Below are 12,217 nucleotides of genomic sequence, written 5' to 3'. Positions count from 1 at the left end.
TGGCCAGGACACAAAATTACTGATAACCACATAACACAACAGGGTCCAAGACCCAAGTCTCCTGCAAGACAATTATGTTATAACCACCAATAAAACCAATCCACATAGAATCTTCTAGGTGTTTGTTCACCCCGGTGATGTTCCAGCAGAGCAGCCTGAACCCCTGATTGCTCCCCTCAATACACAGGCCATTGTCAAGTCAGTCAGATACTTCCAGTTGAGGTTGAGTCAATCTTTGGATCTGTTCATGTCTAGATGTCACTCGCTGCCTGCTTTCTCTTACTCTTCCCCCACAAGTTGGCAATGGCACAGGGTGAGAACCAAGAAGCCTAGAATGGAGTTCCTTGGGGAGAATCTCCTGGTTCCTAATAAAAATGTGCCATTGTAAAGAGGAGTGGGCCTCGGAGGGCCACATGTGGCACACTGTGAGGTTATAGCCCATAGAAAATAAGATTCCTGAACATGTAGACAGTAGTGAAACAGACACTGGTGAAAAAAGCTTGATTAGAGCCCAATTATGGGCACTGTTCCACTTACGTAGTTAGAACCGAGCTATGTCACTGCTGCAAATAGATGATAACTGGGGTAGTGACCCCTACATGGACATTAGAGAAGTATGGTTCAGAAATGGGCTATCAGGTCTTGGTGCAAGTTCCTCCAGTCTCACCTACCTGGATAACACAAGGTTAACCTACGACTCATTGTAGGTTTTTCGAGCACCAATAGATTGCACCCCATATGGCTATAAGTTGAAATTGGATCCGGATGGGTTGGTGAGAAGACCATTTGAATAAGGGCATTGGAACGGGCAATGCAACAGTGGACCATTACAAGCCTGGACAAACTCTGATTCTTGCTGAAAGACATCTGAATAAAGCAGATTTTTTGGAGGACTTGCTGCCGAGAGAGTATGGTCGAGGACCGTGGAGGGTCACCTGTCTGACCGATTCATCCCCCTGCTACATTGTGATGGCTACTTGCTCAGGGCTCAGACGAGAAGACCTGTTATAAGAGGAATGGGGCTATTTTGTCCTGGCCATAACCACAGGGGATGTCACATATGTCTGCTGATTATTCCTACGAGGCTTCCTCGTTTTGGTGGCTAGATGTTGTTTTTGTTGCTTTGATCTCCTGTATGAAGGCTGGTTGTCATTTACTGCTCGGAACGTAAAGCCTCGGTCACATATTCCTCTGTTGCAGCCGCACCTTGCAGAGAGTCCCTAGGGGCACGCGAGTATGGTGGGCTGTTCCTCTCCTGGGTTGACTCTGCAGACTTAGAAAGGCAGGAGTTGGTTTCTTGCTGGGTTCCGCTTATTCTCGCAGTACCAGCAGGTACATCATCCAATGGTCCAGCAATACTGTTTTGGCTATTGGCCAAAATAACATCCATCACCCTGGAACCAGTAAGCTTTAGTTAGTGTTGGTCTGCTGCCATATTTGAGCAGAGCAAAAGTAAGGCCTTCATTTTGGACAAAATAAAGTTAAGAGGAGCAGACGTTGAAGCAAACATTAGTGCATCTTCTTGAAATGAAGGAAGCAGCTAAGAAAATGTTCCCTCATCGACATCATGATTTGATGTTGTTACTGCCGTATTGGGGCTTGAAGCTTTGGTATTGGTTACGGGCACAGAGTTTGCCAAAATGGAGCCAATAGAATTCCGCCTAAGGTTATCACACAGAGTAAGGAGAGAGCCGTTGTTGTCAATTGAAGGAGAACTATGGACCAAGATGTTGGCATGCTCAATATCGGCAGCTGTAATGGCTTTCAGGCTGTTGATAAGTTGGTCGCTAACAGTTATTAAAGAAGAATAAATAGGGGCCACGGTCTGCAGAGTCCGGAAAGTTGTTGGCACATCTTCAATATATTGAGTGACATTCGCTTTGAGCTACTATGGGCCTGTCCTTTTTGGCTCTTTTAGAATGGAGGGCTACATTTTGTCTGATTCCGTCTTTAATAGGAGACATGGGGCGCTTGCCACCCTGGGTAACTTTGCTTCGCAGACCAATTACAGGTTAACTTAGACTTGTGGGTTAGTCGATGCACATGTGAATATTGTTAAAAGATTAGAAGAATGCTGTTTATAGTTAGCTTGTGCATTGTTGCTTATTGCCTGTTGCTTATTGATGAAGTTTGACAAGTTGGCAGTTAGTAGTTAGCACTAGGGTATATAGCAATGTGGTGCCCCCAGTGGATAAGTGGGTAAGTGGGTGGGGGGAGGTTACGCTCCACTCCAGGCAGACAGGCCGTGCTTTATCTGGTCTGGGGAACACAAGTTACACTCAGACCGCCCAGTCCGCGATAGTACCAGCAGCTAGCCTAAAGGCAGCTAGCCTAAAGGCAGCTAGCATTTATCCCTCCCATCACTGCCACTGTGCCTAAACACGGGGTGCGGGCTGCACTCACTGCGACATAGGGTAAGTGACAGAGGGTTAGTGGAAAGGGTTAGGATAGGAGGAAGCGTATAGATATTAAATGTTAAGGGATATAGTGTCTCAGACTATTCAGTGTGCAGTGCCACTGCAGCTACACAGAGGGTCCGCTCACCGCCACACCAGAGGATTTCACCCTGGCTCCCAGCTCATAATTATCCCGATGTTTAATGTTATACTTTACAAGTAGAAAGCACCATAACAAAACATATACATCACACTGTACAGTTAAAGCGCTATATCACAAGCATCTAGACTTGATAGTCTTCAATTACCTTTTACTCTCTGCAGGAGCTGCACTGTACATACTGCATGTCTGAAACGCATAGCAATAATAGGCAGCCTCAAGTGTGGGGGTATCTCTGGCATCAGTCGTCCCATGTAGATATACCAATTACTAACTCACTCCAACACTCAACCCTGCCACCATGCTGGGCTCTGATTGCCATTTTTCACCTGCCTTCCTTCGTTTCATGCAGTAAGCAGCCAGACCTCTTCCTATCCTAATCGTCCTATCCAGTTCTGAAAACTTTGCAACGTCTCTTTCACCTCCTCTCTTTTGAACTTTGTAAGGCACTCTGAGACCCTTCGGGTAGCGTCAGCGCTGAATAAAAGTTTAAATAATAAGTAACCCAGCACCAGAGCCCTGGTCCTTGTGGCACTGGTCACCACACTGTGCTCCCTTCCCAGACTAAATGCAAGCAATCTATCCTCAGCGGCCAGCTTGCATCTCCAGGTCAGAGCACCTTTCACCTACACCGTGCACCTGCTACATACTTCATTTAGGCTTTAAGCAATCCGCATTCAATGTGCAATCTATTCTGGCAGCAGGTTTTGAGATGTGCAGAAATTGCACTTTCAGAATACGCCACTTTTCAATATAAAAAATTATTTTGAGATTGACCTCATTTTGGTAGAAAGTGAAATTTAACTCCAACACAACAAAAGGAGATTAGTAGCCTTATGCATTGATCTACATATTCAATAGAAGAGGACGAACAGGCCACCCCCCCTCCGAAAGACGTGGAGGTACCAACCGATATTTCAAGTGATCGCCAATCCCACCAGTTGCCACATGAAAATCCTCGGCAACCTCAGGAGGGCCGTAGTTAGCTTAACCTCCAAGGGGCCTCCCCTTTTTTGACACTCTCAGAAAAACGAAAAAGACTAATTAGTAAACTTAAACAGAAAGAAGGACCAATAAAGAAAGCCTCGCTGCCAGTAAAGTACTTCGGAACGCGGGCGCACTCCGAGGGAAGAGGTTCGAATACATGAAACCAAGGAACATTTTAAAACCGAAAAGCATGATCATCAGAGAAGGCAGCTGAATCCATGAACCTCCAATTTGAGAGACACGTTACCCGGGTGAAGAAGGAATCTTAAAAATCTGATCTTAGTACATACAACGAGATTCCACGGAAAGACCACTCGAGATGTGTAAGATCAGAAAGAGTGATTGACAAAGGGGACAGTCTTATCCTAAATAGACAGAATGTGGTTAGATTGTGCCACTGCATAACATCTCTAAAACATATCTCCACCGAAGACTTTGCAAAAATTGAATTTAGTTGAGAAAAGAGAGCCAACTTAATCCATATACATCTGAAATCATTAGCGGTGAAAAATATGTTACTGTCACAAACCTCACATTTTTTGTTTATGGGCTTTGATTTAACAGAACTGTGAAATAACAAATGAACCACACAGATTGGAAAGAAGAGAACAAACCAATGTGAAGCTGATAAGCCAAGTCAAGACAGAAACTGTGAAAATCGGCACGCTACCTTTAGTAGTGATTCCTCGAACAGAAGAGGTCGTAACCAGAGAACAAGTTATTCAAAAGGGTCATCCCTGCGAATCGACTCCCCATCTAATAGGAACAACCTCAACTTTACTCTAACTATAAACTGAGATGCGGTTTCTTCCACTTGTCTAGCCCATACAAAAGAAACATCTATGACCGACCCTAAACCAATCGAAGATGACTGGGCATGGCTACCTGGAGCCTTAGCCTGGAAGCAGAAGGTTTAGCAAAGAACCTCACAAAAATCTGATGTAAAGGACTGTATACTTGTTTCCTGCAACACAAGAGGGTTCCCTCATCTAACCCCGAAAAAAGCTCTACCGTGGAACGAGCTGGATTTCATATGTCTCCAGGAAACGTGGTTGAAAGAGGAACCAGTATTTGACGGCTTCACATTTGTAGCAACCCCGGCCCTGAGAGGAGCCACAGGAAGACCAACAGCGGGACTCATAACCCTAATTAACATACACACTGGTTATGTTATTGTCATGCATCACAAGAGGAGTCCTTATTTACAACACACTGTACTTATATCTCATTATCATATACTGGAGTATAATGAACGTGGACCTGAATACAATGAGAGACCAAATAGCAGCAGCCATTGACAGATCCCACAATTTTGATAACTCATCAGTCATTTTATGTGGTGATTTCAACATGCCATATTTTACTACAATCAAATAAAAATTGGCAACACGTTTGTTATCTGATCAGGAGAAGTCAAGGATATGTCTTTTTCATGAATTATTGAAGAGCCGTGACATGCATATGACAACGGGCACTTTGAGCTTGATGCGATTTGCCACCCAACATGGAAGCGGAATGCATCTTCTTCTGTAATAGATTATGGGCTTCATTGCACGGTAGACGGCACCACCTTGGCGGAAAGGGGATTTACCGCCCCATTCCAAGGTTGGAGGGGCGGTAAATCCCCCTTCCACCATTGCCCTTCCCCATTCCCATTTCTGCCCCATTGGGCTCTATGGGAATGGGGAAGGCGCTAATTACGGCACCGCAATTTTGCGGTGCCGTAATTAGCTCCGAGGTCCCTTAGCGGGTTGGATTTTAATGCCTGCAAAAAGCAGGCGTTAAATCCCCCAACCCGCAAAGGGACCTCGTAGTAAGGCGGTAAGGATTTACCGGTACCGGTATTTTACCGATACCGGTAAATCCCTACCGCCATCCGTGTAATGAGGCCCTAAATCTTTGTTTCTAGAGATCTGAATTCCAGCATTAAGTGGTTGGAAGTTATGCCATCAACGAAAAGTTACCATAATTGGCTAAAACTAACCTGGGCTAAGATTCGTTCTGAGTTGTCACAGACATTTTCAGCTCCATTAGAAGTGATTGGTACAGGAAAACGTCTGAGAATGTACACTGAAAAAATACTTGGACTTTGAACTAGTACACAAATTCAAAGATCTAATACACTCTATAAAGCTTCCCAGGAAATTTCCAAAGACCTCACAGGACACCAACATTAAATGGTCTAAACCTTATTACAGATCCTGGTGCATCAACCACAGAAACACTCTACTGCAAAATGATGCAGAAGTAATGCTGGCTTCCCTACAAGGAAAAACAACAGCTCAGCCGTGATCTTTAATTAGATCGATAAAGAATACTCCACACCACCTTCAATCATCAGGGGTCACAGAAGCAGCATTGATAGCCTTCTACATCAAACTCTTTGGAGATCTTGAACCAAAACCATTGCCATGGGTGAAGTCTACTGAGTTCTGGCAGCTAGTATATGACCAAGCCAAACAAATTCTTATGATACAAAGACTAAGTCCTTCGACAGCCCCAGGCCCAGATGGGATATCAAACCAGATGCTGAAAGAAAACCGTGCAAAATGGGCTAACTTGTTGGACACCATAATCCAAGACATTCTCAGTAGAAAATGGATCCCGGTGTCATGGAAGACCGTGCACTTAATCCCCATATTTAAAAACGGATGAAGATCAGAGCTGGTAAATTACAGACCGATAGCTCTCCCGAATGTGCTGGGCAAACATCATGCTTCTCTACTGCTAAATCAATTGAATCGATGGCTACGAACCAACACCCTTCAAAACAGATTTCAAGCAGGCTTCGTAAAAGGCCTGGGAACAGCCCCTCCATCCTTTATTATCTCCCAAAACTCTGCAGTCAAATATCAAACTACATCTGGCGTTCGCAGACTTTTTGAAGGCCTTTGGCAGCATTGATAGAAATAGACTATGGCACAAATTGGCTGAGAAAAAATGCCCAGGGATGCTGCTGGCCCAAATAAAAACGCTCTACTCCAACATCCCCATTAGGGTGTGACTCAATACTTCTGGGCTATTCAGTGAGGACATTTCTACATACAAAGGTGTGAAAGAAGGCTGCCCCCTAGCTCTGACTCTCTATAATTTTTACATCGCAGACCTGGGAGAACATATGTAATCCATCCGTTGTTTCCCCCCAAAAAGTGGGCTTAATGAAAGTAACCCACTTATTATACGCTGATGACTTTTTTCTTTTAGACTATATGGAAATAGGTCTCCAACTTTGGCTACATTGTTTCAGAAGTACGCTGAATCAAATTACCACCAAAAAAGGAAAACTGATTCTTCAAAAGGGGCCTGAGGGTACGAAGAAGAAATTTAAATGGCATCTGAATACTAAGGAAATCGGTACAGTCTCCTCATTTAAATACTTAGGAATTACGATTTCCAATAATAGCGTGGAAACCCAAGCTGCTGAATCAATGAAACTCAAAGTCAAGACACTGGTGAGCCAAGCACAGTTCCTAAAATGGTGATACTGTAAATTCTCATTGATTGCCATGATTGAGTTTTACAAAATGAAGGTAATCCTGACTCTAATTTATGGCTCCGAAGCCCTCCTTAATCTATCATCTAAATAATAGTGGGCCTTAATTGAAGGATGTTTTTGGAAAAAAGTTCTAGGCATGCCCCCATCGTTGCCAATTCAGGTGATTAGAAAATAACTTGGCCTGAGCTCACTGTCAATGGCAGCTCAATGGAAGAAACTGAGCTTTTATGTGAAATGTCAAAATAACTTGACAGCGTCGATGTTGGAAGGGATCCAGCAGGTGCTGCGGCATGGCATGAATCCTCGAATATTGTCATGGGTAGGGGAGTGTGAAGCAGTATTGGTGGGCATGGAAAGTGAACTCAGAGACGTGCTCCTTACTCCAGGGACAATAAAGAAAAAACAAAAACAAAAGGACTGGATAATCACCATTGAGGAAATAGTTCTGTTGAAACTCATGAGGAACTTTCAGCAGAATCGGAAGAAATGAGATTGCTTCAACCTTGCTTAAACAAATGGCCATATGCGGGGCTACATGCATCTTTTATGAGAATTTGTATCAATATTTGTAATACAGGGAAAATTATTGCATCCCGCGACTCCAACAAAACCAAAAGTTCTTCATGCAGATTCTGCAATAAAACATACAGGAAAGAAATACTCAAGCACCTCTTCACCACTTGACCTCATTTTACGGAGCAAAGGACACACTTGTTTGGCCACTTACTAGCCAACTATAAAACAGTGACTGCAGATGATTGGTGGAAATCGTTGTTGATATTCACCACGGTGGGTTTATACAGGTCCATCCTGGAACCAGCATTGGCGGAGAAGCCCCCCCGGGTAGAACTGTGTTAAGTAGACTCAACTGACACTTCTTTAAGAGGTGAAAGAATGGGGGGAAAACTGCATGATGAACATGGACGAACATGACGAATAACAGGTGGATTAGTGGTTTGCTAAAAGTTTTAATGTAACCTATAAAGCTAAAGATAAAAAATAAAAATATAAAAGAAATGTATTTATTTACTTTTTTGCATTTATTTCAGAGCGCCAAACCCTCAGGCATCGGGCTGCTACATTAAGTACAAGGAGAACATTCTGAAAAGTGCGAGGCCACACCAACAGGTTAAAACAAATGGGTGATACTTAGTAGCATCATTTGGCAAAGCCACGCCTCATGGTGCTAGGGCAACATGAGGTATAGAAATAAATGAGAAAATGTTAGGGTAAATGCACAAACTGGCAAAGCCGCGCCTCATGGTGCTAAGGCAACATTAGGTATAGAAATAAATGAGAAAATGTTAGGGTAAATGCACAAACTGGCAAAGCCGCGCCTCCTGGTGCGGGGGCTACATCAGGTATAGAAATAAATGAGAAAATGTTAGGGTAAATGCACAAACTGGTAAAGCCGCGCCTCATGGTGCTAGGGCAACATCAGGTATAGAAATAAATGAGAAAATGTTAGGGTAAATGCACAAACTGGCAAAGCCGCGCCTCATGGTGCTAGGGCAACATCAGGTATAGAAATAAATGAGAAAATGTTAGGGTAAATGCACAAACTGGCAAAGCCGCGCCTCATGGTGCTAGGGCAACATTAGGTATAGAAATAAATGAGAAAATGTTAGGGTAAATGCACAAACTGGCAAAGCCGCGCCTCATGGTGCTAGGGCAACATTAGGTATAGAAATAAATGAGAAAATGTTAGGGTAAATGCACAAACTGGCAAAGCCGCGCCTCATGGTGCTAGGGCAACATTAGGTATAGAAATAAATGAGAAAATGTTAGGGTAAATGCACAAACTGGCAAAGCCGCGCCTCATGGTGCTAGGGCAACATTAGGTATAGAAATAAATGAGAAAATGTTAGGGTAAATGCACAAACTGGCAAAGCCGCGCCTCATGGTGCTAGGGCAACATTAGGTATAGAAATAAATGAGAAAATGTTAGGGTAAATGCACAAACTGGCAAAGCCGCGCCTCATGGTGCTAGGGCAACATTAGGTATAGAAATAAATGAGAAAATGTTAGGGAAAATGCACAAACTGGCAAAGCCACGCCCCATGTTTCTTTCTTTTCACAGCTGTCATTGTCTTTTGCATTTAGAGCTTTATGTCTGTCTTCCTCTACTTCAGATACCTCCAGCAGGGTTTAATCCTAGGGAGCGGTTATTTTCCGCAGCAGCATATTGCTTTTATAGGTATTGATACTTAATTCATAACCTACTCCACAAGGACCTTTGTGATAGTCAAATATAAAGAAAGGGACAGCAGTGCAGACTTACTGTGGGCAGCCATACTGTACTGTCTTCACAAGTGGATCCCAAAAAACACAAGACCAAACTGCAGTGGGTTTCAGTGGCAGGGAGCCTGCCAATCCACTTGCACTGCACAGACGTTGAACCATGTTGCGTGAAGCACTCAGCAGCAAAGCTTGTTCTAATTCTGTATTGGAAGGCATTCGGCTGAATTAATTTTAGAAAATGAAACATATAATACATAAATGACTTAAAAGAAACACAGTACATTGTTCATTCAAAACGAATTACATCCTGGACCCTTGCGACAATAGATTCTCCAACTGCATCATGAATAGGTCCAGGAAACACACGTGAAACTCCACTCACTACTACAGGCCCCCCAGGAAAGATTCTTGGGGAAATAAGAGGCTCCCCTATGCACCGACAAAACTTGCCAGCCCCATTCCCCAGGTCCTTTGCACGTACTGATCAGCACTGGTCGATGAGCAACCCGGATGGCAACTTCACCTAAGTCTGCGCAGACCAAGCGCTTTGTTGTGAATTAGGCCCACTTAGCACGGTGCAGAGTACTTTTGCAGTGCAAAGTCACTTTGCTCTGTGCTAAACATTCTGTGAATTAGGCACAAAATCTCTCTTGCAAAGTCCGCAATTTTTAGAGTCCAGCAAACAATTCACTGCAGTGTGTTAAGCACACCACTCATCAGTGCCGGATCATTCCTCTTAGCCCCTTAGCTTCTGTCAGGCCAAGCACCATGCCTCCCAACACAGTCTCCCAGGGCTTGCTAAGAGTGTATGCACCCTTTTCCAATTTTATGAAGCTAGACCACATAAATCGTTTATTATGTGTACATACTAGCACCAGACATGCAGCTAATCTGCTGTTTCCAATTAAACTTTTGTTTATGTCTCCAAATGTTTGATAAACGGTTTTGTAAAGTACAATACAAAACATGCTGGGGAAAACTTGGGTCTCTGACCTGTAAGTGATTTCAACTCGGCACTTCACCTAAGTCAATGGCTAGCCGTGGGATGCACAAGTGAAACCCTTAATTATTTATTTATGTCTATAAGTTCTTTTATTTCTAAATGATGTACGCTTATATCGCGCCCCTCTCTTTGAACCCCCCGGTCACACTGAACCAGTAAGCAGGCTGTTTTGCAAAGTTAAAAATATTTATTTTAGGTATTTTCACAATATATATATATATATATATATATCACACTATTTTAATGGTTATACATTATCACCAATGGGGTGATGTCGCAATAAATCTCTTTAATCACACAGAGTATTGATAGGAAAAATAATGCCGCATAGAAATAATACTTGTGTGTGGGTTCAATCAGAATGCAATGTGATCACTCTTTCCCCCTGCACACTACTCAATCCCCCCAATATGCAATATAAAGAGATGGAAGGAGAGAAAACAGGTTTCAGGAATACACACTCAACAAATACAATATCCATCCCTATTTCCCCGAGCAAACACAGAGAAAAACAGGAATGATTGCAACTTGTCAAAATGGTTTCAAATGTGGCTTTAAATGAATGGTAAAAAAAAACACTGAAATGGATTTAATTCACTAAAATGGATTTAATACTAGTGGGAGCTGCTTTATATAGTTTCAGATAAACACTAGCAATGATTATTGAGTAACTAGCAAATTGAAAACTTAATTCTGAGGTCTGATGCAACGTACAGTTGTTTCACACGTGATAGATTTGAGCCAAACGAAACATTTGCGGCAAACCTTTCCACGCGCGGTAAGCGTGATTGCCGAAAAACTATAAGGATGTGATTTTGGGTTTGTTGGAAAGCTGAGGATGTTAGCTTCGATTAGACACTTGCATCTTATTTCTAGCATACACGGTGTAGACGCTATGAAGGTTTTTGTGGAGGTCGTTTTTTTCCAGAAAGAGTCGAAATTTGTAAAACAAGGTTGCGCTTTTTAAAATTACAAACAAGGTTTCTTATACTAGGGAGACTATGAAGCCACAAACTACACGACAGCACAGCCACCAGCCCAGCGACGCCTCTGGATGGTTTTTGCCCACCGAGATGCTTGCCTTTCTACAGCAAATATATTAGCGCAAAGATGATTTTAACACTACTATTACCAAAGGACTATAGGGATGAGAGAAAGATTCAGGTAAAACCAAAGATTTTTTACAATGCAGTTCTGGATATAATAGAATGGGTTTGGATAGGATTACTTATGGATAAGATATTTGCTAGGGACAATCCTATGCTATGGATACTCACTACCACTGTTTGGAATGGACCCGTCAGGGATCTGGTCACAGAGACTTTCTGGACAGGAATTCAGCTAGCACACTGGACTGGACTCAAGGCACTCTGGTTCTCCACTCAGCACGGCACTCTGGACATTGCACGGCGGGATTGGACTGGATCTGATGGGTTGGTTCTGGTTCGCATCTATCTGGTCACAGCTCGGCTCTACTGGTTTGGATCTCTGGATTCTGGCAAGAATTCTTAGCAAGAAAGCAGCACAGCTCAGCCAGGCTGTTCTTTTTTTTTGTTCTTTTGTTCCCCTTAAAGATCTGGGGTATAATCTGGTTTCAGGATCTTAAAAGACCAAGCTGAGAAGGGTTCAGCTTTGGAAATGGGCCTTTCTGCTTTCAAAGTTCTGGAGTCTGTAATATGGATTTCTCTTGCAAAGTGCTCCACCAGCAATCGGATGGTGGGTGAATGTGTGTGTCTCTAGGTCCTAAGCTGTGTCTATTTATGTATTTTCTAAAAGGGTGGGTATGCTGACTTCTACTAGGCACACCCCCTAGATATTCTATTGGTTAGGGTATTTCCTCTCCCCTGATTTGAGAAGAAAACAGAGCGTCATGATGACGCTGTATTTTATGATCCAGGGAGAGCCTCTCCTTTGTTTCTGCACATGAAATCTAT

General features: G+C 43.1%; 1 long non-coding RNA gene across 1 annotated transcript in view; it reads right to left on the bottom strand.

Moving 5' to 3' along the window:
• The window catches only part of LOC138511005 (uncharacterized), a 50,996-nt gene that overhangs the window by 15,435 nt on the left and 23,344 nt on the right, over positions 1-12,217 (bottom strand). Inside the window, exon 2 of the long non-coding RNA XR_011280530.1 lies at positions 9,321-9,480. This is a non-coding gene — a long non-coding RNA (uncharacterized lncRNA). The remainder of the gene's footprint in view (positions 1-9,320; positions 9,481-12,217) is intronic.

Source organism: Ambystoma mexicanum, chromosome 6p (genome assembly GCF_040938575.1).
Source record: "Ambystoma mexicanum isolate Mex_15411 chromosome 6p, UKY_AmexF1_1, whole genome shotgun sequence".
Taxonomy (NCBI): Eukaryota; Metazoa; Chordata; class Amphibia; order Caudata; family Ambystomatidae; genus Ambystoma; species Ambystoma mexicanum.
The sequence above is the reverse complement of the archived record's forward strand: the minus strand, read 5'-3'. Positions and strand labels throughout refer to the sequence as shown.